At 38.9% G+C, this 15,745-nt stretch overlaps 1 protein-coding gene across 4 annotated transcripts in view; it reads left to right on the forward strand.

Moving 5' to 3' along the window:
- The window catches only part of tw (Protein O-mannosyl-transferase 2), a 2,413,568-nt gene that overhangs the window by 1,983,177 nt on the left and 414,646 nt on the right, over positions 1–15,745 (forward strand). Inside the window, exons 12-14 of one of the 4 annotated variants that reach the window (XR_010948728.1) lie at positions 2,249–2,438; positions 2,515–2,741; positions 6,903–7,266. The exons of 2 other annotated variants lie outside the window; for them this stretch is intronic. The gene's annotated coding sequence lies outside the window, so the exon portion shown is untranslated. Of the gene's footprint in view, positions 1–2,248; positions 2,439–2,510; positions 2,742–6,902; positions 7,267–15,745 lie in introns of those variants that run through there. One more of the 4 variants, XR_010948727.1, reaches the window with a different exon arrangement.

Below are 15,745 nucleotides of genomic sequence, written 5' to 3' on the forward strand. Positions count from 1 at the left end.
GAAGGACCATGTTCAAGCGGGGATAAATGGAGCCGGAATTCCTCGTGAATTCCGGAAACGGGGAACCTATGGGGAGCCGGTTCTTGAAACTCGCGATAATGAAACGGAAAACTTACCAGCTGTGCCTCGCTGTCCAACAACAAACAGATAAGTTAAATATCCAAAGATATGAAGTATATATGTATATATATATGATAGCCTGTCGCACAGGCCTTTATTAAAAATGTAAAAGGATGAAATACAAATGTATTGGCCAACACTCACCTGATGGATCGCTGGTAAAAGAATAAGGGCGAGTCTATCGCTGTTCGTCCCTTTTATAGGCTCTAAGGAACTGATGCCATTTAACGGATCCGTATGATGGAACAAAGTCGAATAAAGGAAAAAAACGCAACGAGTGCTTGCAGCGAGTCTTCTACCAGCGACCCCTTCAGGTGAGGTTTGTAGTTGAAAATGCAGATTTTAACACTACCCAACAGCCATTGTAGCGCAGGAATATTGTCTTTCTTAAGGATAACAAGCATACCTTCATTCTCATTGGGCGAAGGTGTTTTCCACTTTCCCCTTTGCTGCAGCTCACGTAGGCAGTTTTCGGTCCATTCCTTCTAGAATTTATATTTGATTGCTGAAATTAACTTACACCGACCGCCGAAGAACATTTTCGTCGACTTAGCATTGGCATCCGCATCCGTGATGTCAGTGGTTCTTCTACCAGAAAATGACCTGGCGTAAGCGCGCTCAGATCATCGTAACATGACGAAAGTGGGACTAACGACCGAGAATTTAAAATGGCTTCTATTTCTACCAAATCGGTTTCTAGCTCTTCATAAGTTAGCGATGCTGCTGAGACGCCTCGTACCAAGTGATGTTTGGCGGATTTGACTGCTGAAATTAGGAGTTCTTTGCGTAATCAATTTAAAGTTAATTGCCTTATTACTGCATTCTCGTATAATTTTTTCTTGAACTGAATGTAAGTATACGGAGTTTTTTAGCTCGACCAGTTTGTTGGTTGCTCCAACAAAATCAGTGGTGTTCTCGGAGTGCAATGTTTGACAGTGTCCCCTTCTACTAATGAAGCACCGTAAGGCTGCTATAAAGGCCTCAGTTGAAAGGTTCGAATCTACTTCCATATGAATGGCCTTTGTGGAAAAGCTGCAAAACATGGAAATATAAGCCTTGTCCGGTATTTTGCCTCTAACCTTGTGATGAATCCGAATTGGCCCGAAGTAGTCTACTCCTGTTGTTATAAACGGGCGTGCTGGCGTTACTCTGGACGCTGGTAGATACCCCGTTAACGGTTTGAAGAATATTGGCTTTGCTTTGATGCACCGCACGTACTTGCGTACTATGCTACGTGCTACTGACTTCCCATTCGTGATCCAAAATTGTGCCCTGGATTCCGCAAAGAGTCCCTGTGGGCCGCAGTGACGACTTTCTTCATGAAGCATTGTGACTAGTAAATTCACTATGGCATGATTGTGGGGCAGTATTGCAGGGTTTTTTGCTTTGACTGACAGCGTGGATTTCTGCAGTCGGCCACCCACTCGCATTATTTGATGATCATCTAAGAATGGATTGAGTGACGCCAAAGAGCTAGATTTACTGACAGGCGTATTATTTGACAGTTTTTCCAGTTCTTCCCCAAATTCAGTTCCTTGAATGATTGTTATTATCACGGTTAATGCGTTATCCATCTCAAACGCGGTGAGTGCCTTCCCTACAAGACGGTGGTAACTAGTTCACCCACACATTCAAAGCTTTTTTCGCTCTCCACTAACACATCGACGACATTTTATTAATTATTCCGGGAAACATTTTAAAACGATGAAAAACTATAATTGTGGTAATTAAATTAAAAAACTAAAAAAGTGCTTGTGCTACGGGCTTTTAGGTGTGACGTGTGTTAGCTGTTTAGGCACTTCTAAATTAACCTGGCGCATTAACTAGAGGCAGCCAAGTCCTCTTGCCACCAATTGGAATTGGAAGATTCGATTTCTAAAACTAAAAAAGGTAACGTTTTCAAGACAGTGCACAACCTAAACAAAGGTGGTATCAAAAGACGCGTGTTGACATCCGTTTTTAGAATCTGAAAGTTGTATAGTTGTATAGGGGAGTGTCCTTATCGCTACAACCAAAACAACATTATTTACTCTCTGCTTTTCATTCATACGAATGTGTATTTTTAAATAATAAAAAAAAAATGTTATATTATTCTAATATATATCATCTCTGCCGGGGTGCGATTCAGCTCAGGATATGCCAAAACAACAAGAAACCTACAATTAAATGCAGATTCACGTGTCATTTTCCAAGGATTTACCGGTAAACAAGGTACTTTCCACAACCAACATGCTTTGGAATACGGTACAAAATTGGTTGGATGTATTTTCCCAAAAAAGGGTGGAACTACGCATCTTGGTTTGCCAGTATTTGCTTCGGTAATTTATATTGATTTGTATTGATTAAAAATTGCAATAGTAGATAATGTAATGTGAATTAAAATTGAATAGGTAGCCGAAGCAAAAAATGCAACTGATCCGCATGCAACTGTTGTTTATGTGCCGCCACCGGGAGCTGCTGCTGCTATCATAGCAGTATTACAAGCACGACATTTCTTTGATTGGTTGCATAATCGAAATTGTGCCCTAACATGATATGGTTCGCGTTAAGCACGCTATGTTAAAGCAAAATAAATCTCGTCTAGTCAGGCCCGATTGTCCAGGATCATCGCACCAGAAAGGGTAAGTAAATTGCCTACCATATTAAATATATAAACAACATGTATGAATTTGTTAGTGATAATTTGTCATGCTTTTGTTGATAATCAACTGAAGAAGGTAAATACCAAAGAGTTCGAAGTTCATGTAAATACCAATTGATTTCTTTAAATAGCGTTTGGAGAACAAAACCCATATGTATGTATGCATACAACTGCATAGAAAGGGAGGGATTAATTAATTATGATCAGTAGATTTATAGGATTTTTATTATTTTCCCTGCGTCGCCGTTGCCATTACATTGCGTTAAGAGAGGACATCAACACCTTACCCACAACCAGTTAAAATTTTAGTAAATTTTGCTCTTTTCATTACTGATTCAAAACGTGGGAATGGTAAATTTTCATTATTAATATTCAATCCCTAGAAGGTTCAATGTAGTCATATCAATAGGTCCGGAGATGGTCGGGTTAGTACCTCAATGTATTAAATGTGGGAATGCACTGGCCATGGTGAGCCCATAAACTTAGCCCTACGTTTTGAGATTGCTTCGTATTCTTGGAGGATATGGTCCGCCGTCTGCTGATCGATCACAAAATCGGCATGTGTTATTCGATAGTATGCCTACTTTCTGCATACGGCTGCTCAGTCTATAATGTCCTGTATGAAAGCTCTTGGGATTCTTCGGTTATCTTTCGATAGGTCTATTATTGCCCTGTAGCGACTTGTGCTATAACTTCTTAACAGTAACTTAGATTGTCTCAAACCTGGCGTATTGCTCCAGTGTTCTCTCTTTTCGCCCCTTCTCCTAATAAATGCCCCTGTGAGCCAACTGACAGGAACGGCTCGGGATCGATGGGTCATGCAGTTCCTGCCTCTCTTTCCGGGTTGTCCGCCTGCTCTTGTTGTAGCAGTGCTTCGCCCCATCCAATAGGTGCGACAGATCACAAATTGTCATCAATGTCTTCTAACGTGAGTCCAAGGAAACAGAAAGTTTCAACAGGGGTGGACCATAATGAGAGGAGTGTTAGAGGCGTTGATTACACAATACAGCTAAAGAGATGGTTGGTGTCATGTGGGGACACATTATAAGCATGACATATGTTTTGTATGTCGGGTTGATTGTGGATAGGTAAGAGTTTAACCTGTTACAGTATCCAGATCGAAGTTGCGCTAGAGTGACTCCCGTTTCCTTAGGGAGAGTGCGTTCCTACTCTGCTAGTTTTTTTCTTTGAGTACAGGATTCACCGGGCAATTCCTGGCATAGAGTTCCGACGCCTGTTTGTGGAGTTCACTCAGGACCTGCTTGTGTTTTTCAGCTTCATACGGCTGTGTTCTCAGGTGCCGTATTTTCTCATAATGTAATGAGGGCGTGAACAAAAAGAAGCCACAAAAGATTTGTAAAAGTTACGAGGACGTCGGGTTTTGGGATCAAGCCCAGAGCAACCTGTCCGATGCAACCATCCCTTGCACGTGACACACTGACAAGAGTATGACCGTCCTAAAAAGATTCTTGCACTGCCACACCGCCATTTTATACAGGGTAAAAGTGTAACGCTTTTGCGCTGCGAGCAGGCAAGAATTTTCACAAAAGAACGAAATACCCCGTAAAGGCGTTGCCTGTGTTTTAGAATAGAACAACAACGCTTGCGTAACACTTTATCCAGAAAAGAAAACGCTATCATAGCTGCGGTTTGCACAAGGCGAGTAATCAGCATTCGAGTTTTTGTCGAGAATGTGGCGTAGTGCTCCGTGTAAGCTCCTTTCATATTGGCGCCGTTATCGTACCCTTGCGCACGACAATCTTCAATCATGTATGGCAAATTAGATCAGCGATTTTCTGAGCAGTTTTTTGGTTACAATTCACGAAAACCAAAATCTGTTCTGGAATTGTAAATTTGTTGCTTTCGAATTGAAATGGAGTGAGCGCAAAATGAACGTAGTCAACGTGACTAGCATCAAGCATAGCATCAGCGATAATAGCAAAATACTTAGCTTTCTGGCCTTGATCTAATATAGTTTCCCTCACATGCTTTGCACAAATTTCTATAAACTCGTTCTGAATGTCTGGGGAAAGATTGTGAACTTGTAAACGTTTGTGCTGCTATTGTGAAATCCTAACTTTCTCCAAATGATCTCTAAGTATCGGATCATAATGGCTTATGAGATCTTAGATGCCCAAAAAATGTCCATCCTTTCGCTTTTTGAAAAAAATAGTGTCCAAAATTCTATATAAAATTTCTTTCCACTTTTGAATTTCAATGATTAGCTGTTCATTGATAAGTGTATCAATTGTAGCCTCCTTTCGAATTAGGTTTTGTAAAGATCGCCATTGAGTATAACATTTAATGTGATCTTCAGTATTTTCGTGTGATGGCAGTTTAGCGTATAGCTTCTTCCATACCTGGAATTTCGAATATTCGCCAGGACAACAAATTTTAGGTCGATTTAAAGTATTGGTGCTTAACAGACGACATGGTAGGCAATAAAAAGCATTGCTACTGGCACTTCACACCAACCAGTGACGCTCCACTTTCTCTCCATTTGGCAAGATTCTGTTTAACAACGAGGTAGGAAATGCCTCGTCATGACAATCACGTGGAAAAATAACAGGGCACTTTTGATGACCTCGACGAATTATTTCGTTGACTTCTTCAGATCGCAAAAACTTATTATTCACGGTACCGATATCGAAACCGTTTAAATAATCTAGACTTTGATACAGAGTTGGTGGTATTGTTGGATGGCTTTTTGAAGATGAACCTTAATCAGTGTTACCACGAAAACTTTACGATTTCGGATTCATGTAAACATATATTTTTGTTTGATGTTTTTATTGTCTCCTCACTGTTCGAGGGACCAGGTAAAAAATCATTATCAATATTCGTTGCTTTTGAAATTCGGCTTAAAATTTCCACATGGAACAACTAAAGACTCTCCTGAATTAAAAAAAATATCTTAGTACCTCTAAATCGCGGGCCCTCCGAGAAATACCGGGCCCCCTGAGAAATATCGGGCCATGCGCTTGCCAGGCTAAGGCTCCAGCTATTAGGAGTGATAAAGCTGTCAGATCTAAAAGCAGCAAGTGGCTTAAGTCCTAGGAAGCTTCTAGTATTTGTCAAGAGGACGGAGTTTTTTTATAACATAGGTCCTGGTTCTTGATAGGGTTTTCAGTTTGGTCGTTAAAACAAACTTCTGGTAACACTACGGACTCATTCAGTCTATGTGAGATCCTCATGAACCGGCCACTTCAACCTAACCTATATTTTGTGTTTTGGTTTTTACTTTAGAATCTACCGGTTAAGTAAGCGATGTCAGCTAAGTAAGCGCCTTCAAATGTAGATCCATAAGGAACATGAGGTCGCCAGAGCCTCGGCTGTTAAAGAAACAGGATTCGCCACGGGTAGGTGACGTTGACAATTGGGATGGAGAGGCTATATATTGCGCTGGCAACCCATTGAAAGGATTGCGCTACAAAACCCCTTGAATCAGTTTGGTATTTTAGTCGCCTCTTACGACAGGCATAGCTACCACGGGTATACTCTAAGCCCACTAACCCGCTGGATCCGTCGTGCCTGGTGTTGTTGGGTGAGCGGCCAGGCAAGGCAGCAGGGTACACATGCACCATTCAGGAGGATACCCTCGCTAAGCCCAGAAAATCTGGGAAAATTAGATGTACTGCTCAGATCCAAAAAACGAGTATGTTCTGTATTGGCATATGATAAACTTGCAGACAACCAAACGTTTACTTTCCTGTCCAAAAGGGAATTGGTGCTCGGCACTGCTGCTTAAGAAGAATAGACGTAGTCATATCAATTCGTTCCCGGGTTACTCGGGTAAAACAGTTTTAGCAGTACTGTGCCCGTTTCAATTTGCACATCCATTCAAAGAACTTGGCATAATGGATTAAACAGTCATCTGCATTTATTCGTTTTTGTTTTTGTAGCACGCCTAATTTACTATCTATTACCCCAACATCTATCAATTATCCCTTGTTATAATCTTCGGGTACCCCCGCTACCGGAAGATGCCTTGATATGGTGGAGGTTCACTTAAATTTACTTTACAGGTGCTGATTCTGGTTATCTGAAATCCCCTTGAGTATCTTGTATTTATTAAGCACTTCCGGTTATATTAAAAACTTATTATCTATCCTTACTGATATTCGTTTCTGTTTCATTCTAGGTAATTCGATTTGACGATGTGGGCATAGCAATATTCCAGCTGTGGCTGTAAGAAGAACGTACATTTGCTCAAACTACAAGAAAACTGCGACAACTGTCCCTCGGCCTTTTTAGTATCACATATAAGGCCCTACCACGCATATTATGGGAAAGGGTCAAGTTCAAAGGCTCAACATCACCTGCAGGAAAAATTGAGCACCATCAGTGCGAGCTTCGAAACTCAAAATAGTTTCAGAAAGGGCACGACTACGAATGAGTTTATGTCTTTACATATGTAGTTTGTACATATAAATATGCACATATGTAAGGTTTACTAGAAAATTAAGGAAATTATTTGTAAAAACCATTGTATACACAATTTATTCATAATTAAATATTATTTAAACAAAAGGGACGCGTTTCATTCATATAAAAAGCGAAATGACAGAAGGTAACCGGTACGGGTAACCGATAGGCCAGTTACCCGTGTTGTTGTTGCATATGTTTTGGTTAGCGATAACGAAAACATACCTAATGAAGTAACTTAAAAATGTAAATAACATCGAGCGAGAAGGAATGTCGAAAACAATAGGTAAGAGCGAGAAAGCGAGTCACACGTACACTATTTTGAGAGAGCGCATGCGTTACCTTTTTCACGACAGCAATGTAAAAGTCATTAAGACGATAATTGGTGACCAAGTTATTGGTAACGATTAAGTAATCGATTAGGTAACGGGTACCTGTCTTGTAGGGTTATTGTTTGGCATATATGTAATATTGCTGTTTACATGTTTTTGTTTTTGTATCCAATAATCGAATGTACCAAAATTCAAGTTTTTCCTTATCAGACTTTTGCTGCTACAATCACAAAAATTTTATATGCTGTCTTGCTTTGATTTCGCATCCAAAACACATTGCAAGCATTTTCTATTAGCAATATAGGAGTATTACATATATGTTGTTTGGCAATCTTAACATTTTTTATGAATCTTAAGGCATAGCCGATCGTTCTTTTAAGTGTTTTGAATTATTTGCGAAGATTTATTCTATCGATTATCTCTTCCCAATTTTTTTTTTACGTCATGCTTAAGACACGTTTTGTCATCTTACGTTCTTTGTCGCATGTGATGTTCGTGCCTTGTGACCATGGCTTTAACCACTCCCTTTTCCTGAGAGAAAAAGAGGGTCATAAAACCATATGGAATGGTTTGACAAGTTTTCTGGTGCAATTTCCCGGGATATTGCGTCTGCTGGGTTTTCCTTAGAGTTGACGTGATTCCATTGCTTTGGCAAACTTAAGCTTTTGATTTTGGATATTTGATTTGCCACAAATGTATGAAATGAAGCTGCCGATGAGTTGATCTGGGCCAAGACAATTTGGGAATCTGTTTAAAAGACGTTTTCTGTATCTCGGCACCATAGACATTGTTAGTCGCCTTAGCTTGTTAGCCAACTCTACACCTCACACTGCCGCTCATAGCTCTAATCGTGGTAGGGTTTGTTTCTTTATTGGTGCTACCCTTGACTTAGAGCAGACAAATCTAGTTGTTATGGTACTATCGGTGTATGTTAACCGAATATACAAGATTGCAGTTCCATAGGCACTTTCGGACGCATCAACAAATGTATGAATTTCTGTTGAAATTGCCTTCTGATATTTAAGCACAAACCTACCTACCTTGATATCATTTAATGCTTCTATGCTGCTTCGAGGGGGCAAAAAGTCCTAATGGGTCGAAAAATTTTGCAAGTTCTGAGCTTACTACCCTTTTTGTGATGCGCCCTCCAGCTGACGCTGGCTGCTGTGCTCGTCCCAACAAGCCGTTTGTTGTCATATCTGTTTAGTAACAGGTTCCATGTGATTTCATAATTTGCAGTGGAAATCGGCAAGATCAGATTTTTTGGCTCGCACGACAAGTGCTTTGTCAGATAAAACATTTTTTGGACCTGGCTCATTGGTGCATAGTGTATCATCTGAACATACAGGTCCTTGAAATCTACCCAATGGAGATAGCTTCCGTTGAATTTTGGGATATGGATTTTTGGCGGCCTTACTAGGTGTTGTTCATTTGCGTTGTGGTTGGGTAATGTACCTGTAACGTGATTAAGGGTGTGCTGCTGTAACTCAGAGAGGATGTTGTGCTCTCGGGCTTTTAATTCATTGTAGATATCCTGTGTATAGCCGTCGATGTCATCACTAGTGGTCGATTGCCATAATACATCGTTATTGACAAAAAAAATCATGCAGATATTTGGTAATAGTTAAGCGCTAATTTTGTCGTGATTCAGGATGATCTTGATTGGCCTCATCCTTTATTTCGTCAATATTTCGGCTTAGGGCACATATTAAGGCCTTCTGATTTGGAAGAACCGTATTCAGCATGTCATCACGTGGTTCCCGTTCGTTTTCCTCAGTTGCACCATTTTGACTTTCCTTCCGTTGAATATCTGTTGATTTCAAAGTTCGCAGCATTTCGGACTCAAACAGTTCCCTGTATTTTATCGTCATAGCAGAAATGCGTAGATATTGATCTGTGAAATATTGATGGTGCTTTGGTAGAGCATAGAGACATATTATTCGATTTACTCTCAAACTTCGACCACGCATATTCAAGGCGTTGAAGACGTTCTTCATAATACCCTTGAGTTTTTCGTGGACTCGAGTCCTTCCTGGAATTCGGAATGGGGGTCTCGATTTTGTCTGCCGTATTCTGCTGGGCAGCGACAAGCTCTTCGAAAGTGGTCATGACATTGGTCAGAATGGAGGATCGTCGGGGCTATGACGTGAATTTTTGCCGTTCTATGGGTTCGTTTCCTAACGTGATCATGTGCCTTGTTACAGGATGAATTGTATACGTTGATGTTGATGCCAATGTGAAGCAGCAACTTAGTTTTAAAAAGCTTGATGATGTTGGTGCCAATATGAAGCAGCAACTTGGTTATGATAGCTTGCTGATGGTGGTGCGTTTTCTTGTGTGATCCTTGTTTTCAGAATCACGTCGGGGTCACCAAATGTTCGACTTGATAGAATACCTTAAGCTGTTGGTTTAACTTAGGCAGATTCGCCTTAAGTTGTTTATTGAATTTGAATTTAGCTAGGGTAGAAGCACCGTAACTATAATCATACAATGAGATGATGGGCTTAGTAGAGTCACTAATCCCGTTATGCTATAAAAGTTGATAGTTCTTTTGCACACTGTTCTTTATTGTAGTAAGTCTTTTATACAAAATAAATGCTTACGATAACATCTTAAAATACATCTTAAATACGCACCAAGATTCTATGGGGGTGGGTTTAAGGTAATTCGCTACGATATTACCTTAACTCCACCTTAAATCAAGGACGTTAGGATCTTCCTAAAGAAGGAAAGGAACCGGCTAGAACCGAGAAGCACTCCGGAAATCTCACATATGTTGATCGTCGAGAGCGAGGTCTATCGGGGCCCATCTTTGCAGCTAGCAAGCAGTGGTTGGGGTGGTTCGCGACATTTCTTCAAGATCAGAATCTTTAAATTATTTTTATTACAGAGCCCCTATTTTCTTTTAGGTATCACAAAAAAAATTTATATCTTAGGTTAATGAAATAAAAAGAACTAAAAAATGTTTTGGATCGAGAGAATGGATAATTCAATCTTAAAGAAAGCGGAAATAACAAAAACTAAGATAGTTTACACATTAAGAGCAGCGAAGATGGACTCGCGCTCGGGCTTCCATGCCCACCCCTACCACCCTTAGTCCTTCTTACCTCTTCACATTCTTACCTGGAAAACAATTGTTAGCAAATTAACACACAAGTTTTATGATTTTAAACTTTAAATTCAGTAATATTTCCTTTTTGTATTTTTTCTCAACAAAACTTAATTACATAAGTAGTACATAATTTATTTATTTGTTTATTTATTTAAAGTCGACGACATACTTGAAATGGTCGACTACATAATATAAAAGGTATATATGGGGTATTCCATCCCATTTCGACCAATTTTGAACCCGACCCCTTTAGAATTGGCTGAAAGTTTTTCTTCTTTTTCTAGCTTACGAAAGACGTTTTTCAGAAGTTCTTCAATATTTTTCATCCAACTCAAAAAAAGTTATCAATTTAAAAAAAAACACCGTTTTTGTTTTCAAAATGCTATAACTTTTTCAAAAATTGACCGTTTGGGATCTTTTTTTTTTAAATTTGTTTTTAAATGTACTTTTCGGAAAAAATTCAAAAAAATTTTTAAAGTTTTTTTTTCTAATTTTTCAGTTTTTCGAGATTTTTCGAATTTCGCCCTTTTTTCTCATAAAAACTTCAATCAATTCTGCAATCATCCCCACTAATCCTGGAGTGGGCCGAGAATTTTTTTTATTTAACTGAAAAAAAAACTTTAAAATTTTTTTTGTATTTTTTCCGAAAAGTACATTTAAAAACATATTTAAAAAAAAAAAATTATCCCAAACGGTCAATTTTTGAAAAAGTTATAGCATTTTGAAAAAAACACCGTTTTCCAACTCAAAATAAGTTTTAAATATTTTGAAAAAAACGGTGTTTTTTCAAAATGCTATAACTTTTTCAAAAATTGACCGTTTGGGATCATTTTTTTTAATGTGTTTTTAAATGTACTTTTCGGAAAAAATACAAAAAATTTTTAAAGTTTTTTTTTCAATTAAATAAAAAAAAAAATTCTCGGCCCACTCCGGGATTAGTGGGGATGATTGCAGAATAGATTGAAGTTTTTTATGAGAAAAAAGGGCGAAATTCGAAAAATCTCGAAAAACTGAAAAATTACAAAAAAAAACTTTAAACATTTTTTTGAATTTTTTGCGAAAAGTACATTTAAAAACAAATTTAAAAAAAAAGATCCTAAACGGTCAATTTTTGAAAAAGTTATAGCATTTTGAAAACAAAAACGGTGTTTTTTTTTAAAATTGATAACTTTTTTTGAGTTGGATGAAAAAATTTGAAAAACTTCTGAAAAACGTCTTTCGTAAGCTAGAAAAAGAAGAAAAACTTTCAGCCAATTCTAAAGGGGTCGGGTTCAAAATTGGTCGAAATGGGATGGAATACCCCATATATATACAGTGTATGCATATATATACAGTACTATACACCCAACTCAAAAATTTAAATATATCGAAATTTCAACAGTGTTATATTACAAACAAAGATATAAGTATTATTGAACATTACAATTTAATTTCAGAATATAATAATAGGAAATATGAGCAGAAATAAGATCTTATACTAGCGGAATGCAACAAGATTGCAATCAGCATGTCGTGGGGATCCGCCAGAGCTCTGAGTAGTGTCATGAGGTACGCTATCACAATGCATAAAAAAGTAACATGACTTGCGTTGTTGGAATGCACCGGATTCCAATCAACTCGATGCCTGACCCATAAAATTATACTGCCGGAATGCCAGATTCCAATCAACACAGTACTGCCTTGTTTCTTCTTAATGATACAGGTTGACGAACCCATGTATCCAATCCATCCTTATACGATACCGTGCCCGTTTTTTACGGAAGAAATAATGCCGGCATATTAAATTTGCTTGTATCTCTTAGATTAGGTAGGCAAGTATTGCAGTACGTATAGTGGCATAAGTACATTCAAGACTGATCAGCTATACAAGTCATTGTAGTGCGCGCACCAGATAAGAAGAGGATTAACTTTAGCAAAATTTCGACGACAAAGGGGTAAATAAAAAGGAACGTAGTGTCTGGATACACTAGGGCGAACCGCAAAAAACAATCGACAGAGATGGTCCACAGAATCAATGTCTCCAATAATGAGCTTATGGATGAACAATACCCCCAATAATATTCTCCGATTTTCCAGAGTGGGTAAGCTAATAAGGAGAAGTATATTTCTTTATGGAGGAAGGTGGAGACTTGAGTCCCAATTAAGTTCGCGCAATGCGAATATCAAAGATTGCTTTTGAACTGACTCAAGACGCTTTATATGCTTTTGAGAAACAGGGCACCAAACGCATGAGCAATACTCAAGTATTGAATCTTAGTGAGGTAGGGATCATCGAACTCTTTAGTCCATCTTTTAACAAATCCAAGTACACCCAACGCTTTGTTGATAATAGATGAATTTTGCATGTTAAAATTCAGTTTCGGATCAAAAAGGACAACTAGATCATTTGTAATAGATTTACGCTCCAAAAGCGTACCATCTATTTTATAAGGTTTCAATACTGTCTTCACTCGGTGAAGTGTCATATGCTTACATTTAGAGCAATTTAAAACTAGTAAATTTGTTGTGCACCAACATTGGAACGAGTCCAAAGTCGACCTGAAGAAAATCCAAGGAAATCAAATCGGTAGGACAGTAAGTGTAACAAAGTTTTACATGACCCGCATACATTATAGTATGGGAATATAATATTATCTGTGGCAAGTCATTTATGAATAGGGTAAAGAGCAAAGCGCCTAGATGACTTCCCTGGGGTACATCGGAGGAAACTCCGAACGATTCCAATAGATTGTACTTGAACAGGACTTTTTGGGTCCGGTTAGAAAGATAGCTTTTCAGCCACATTAATAGGTGAAACGAAAAGCCCAGTTAATCAAGCTAATGAATAAGTAACTGGTTGACGGTATCGAATGCTTTGCTGAAGTCCGTATCGATGACATCCGTTTGCTTGTTCGCTAAAAATCCTTCTATAACTATAGAGGTGAATACAAGAAAACTTGTAGTGGTTGACTTTTGACGAATGAAACCGTATTGGCATGGAGATAAAAGGGAAGAACACTGATATTGAAGTTGACTGGTAACAATCTGTTCAAAGAGTTTAGGAATAGCCGAAAGCTTAGCAATACCCCTGTACTTTTAACCTACTACCTTTTTTATGCAGGGGTATAATAAAAGACCGTTTCCAAAGTGGCGGGAATGACCCAGATCCCAGAGATAGCTGAGGATTTTGCGGGTCAGCGGTTGTAGCTTGCTATACAACCGGCCTCTTGGATTCTAACAGCCAACCAGCTAACATCTGCCGCCAGCGATCTCCACTGTTTCCAACAAGATATTCAGGTAACATTGTACCCACGTTATTTTACTTTTATCTAATAAAGTTCACCCATTATAACGAGGAAAATCCTCTTGTGTTCTTATTCGTTTCTTTTTGAGTGAACCATCCATTTCGAGATCGACCCGTGTGTGCCTACCCACTGCCGGTTTCAGACGCACCGCGGCAGAACATTTGGTCTCCGAGCCGAGAAAGGAATTAAAGCGCATATACAGTCCACATTACAAAGTATCATAGCTGACCGCACCACAAATCATAAAAAATTCATCCGAAAAAGTATTTTGCCCACCAACGAAAAGTCTATGATATAATACCAGACAGCTAAAGCAACTGCAACGCATCAAGCCATCTTGCCACATAAGCACCAGTATACGAATAGCCGAATAAAGTCCACAGTAAGTGAAGTATTTCTTGCCACATTTTTTTTTTTGGTTATTACAATAAAATAAAATCCGTGTAAAAACATAATCCATATACTGTGTGCCACACGCGTATTGATTTCTAATTAACCGCGAAAAGTGTAAAAAATTTAGTGCCGAAAAGAAAAATAAGTGCAAACGCATTGCATCAACGTCGTTTAACATTCCTTGTGACTATCTGGTCTGCCCCCCCACCAGCGGTAAGGCTCTCCGGACACAGCACAAGGAAGAGGTGCACATAACCTCACATTCACATTAAAATCTCACGCCATACGGCTGTGGCAATTTTCATTTTCTTTTCAAGCACTTTAATTTTCACTAATTCAATCGACACAGTTTTTACAACAGTTTTCACTGAGTTTTTACACTTTTCGTCGAGTTGTTATATCAGCGCGCGCACTTATTTACAACAAATTTGAACGTTGAAGTGGCGAGTTGCCCGCTTTAATTCCACAAAAGACGTTGTTGTTGCTCTCCCCTTCTCCCTGCTTTTCACCACAAATAAGCTGCAAAGTCAGTGAAAAAATAAACAAATTGAAAGCGTTAAATAAAGAGTTTTTTCTATATTTTAATCATTGTTGGTTGGGTGATTCGCACAGGTTTTTTCAGTTTTACAACTCCTTTTTTAATTTGATCACAAATTTTAATCCATGAACATGGAATCATATATTAGATTGGCCGATCGAATAATCGAATTCGAGGCCGATTTTAATGACATAAATGCACACTATACACACTCTTGCAATACAGCAAAAAGAGTTGCAAGCTAAGTGGGAAAAAGCCGAGACCGCCCGCGAGGAATTGCTTGACTCTGACACGATCGACGCTAAGAAAATTGAAGCGGTCAAGATAAAGCATAAAGCGGCATATGCCGTATTCCTGAGCTGCATGTCGAACATGGCTGAAATTCAAACTAAATTGAAGGAGGAAAAAGATAGGGCAGTCAAACCTGAGGGAGAACGCGCGCGCGAACACAGTATCCGCCTGCCAGCCTGCAATACTGAGGTATTCAAGGGAGACTACCTATCTTGGCCAACGTCTCGTGACCTGTTCACGGCCGTCTACAAAAACAACAGTCGCCTAAGCCCGGTAGACAAGTTGTTCCACCTTAACCAAAAACCCCAAGGTGAGGCAAAGGACATTCTCAAGAAATGTCCTTTGACAAATGAGGGCTTCGAAACAGCCTGGAGAAACCTATGTGAGAGATACGAGAATAAGCGGATTCTCGTAAACTCACAACTACAAATTTTGTTTAATCTAAAAAAGATAGATAGCGAGTGCGGCAGCTCGATCAAAACCTTACAGCGCGACATAAATAATTGTTTAGCATCCTTAAAAACACATCAGATTGACGTTTCAAATTGGGATGCGATTATTACTTATTTATGTTCGACAAAATTACCCGAGAATACGTTGGCTCTATGG

Source organism: Eurosta solidaginis, chromosome 1 (genome assembly GCF_040869045.1).
Source record: "Eurosta solidaginis isolate ZX-2024a chromosome 1, ASM4086904v1, whole genome shotgun sequence".
NCBI lineage: Eukaryota > Metazoa > Arthropoda > Insecta > Diptera > Tephritidae > Eurosta > Eurosta solidaginis.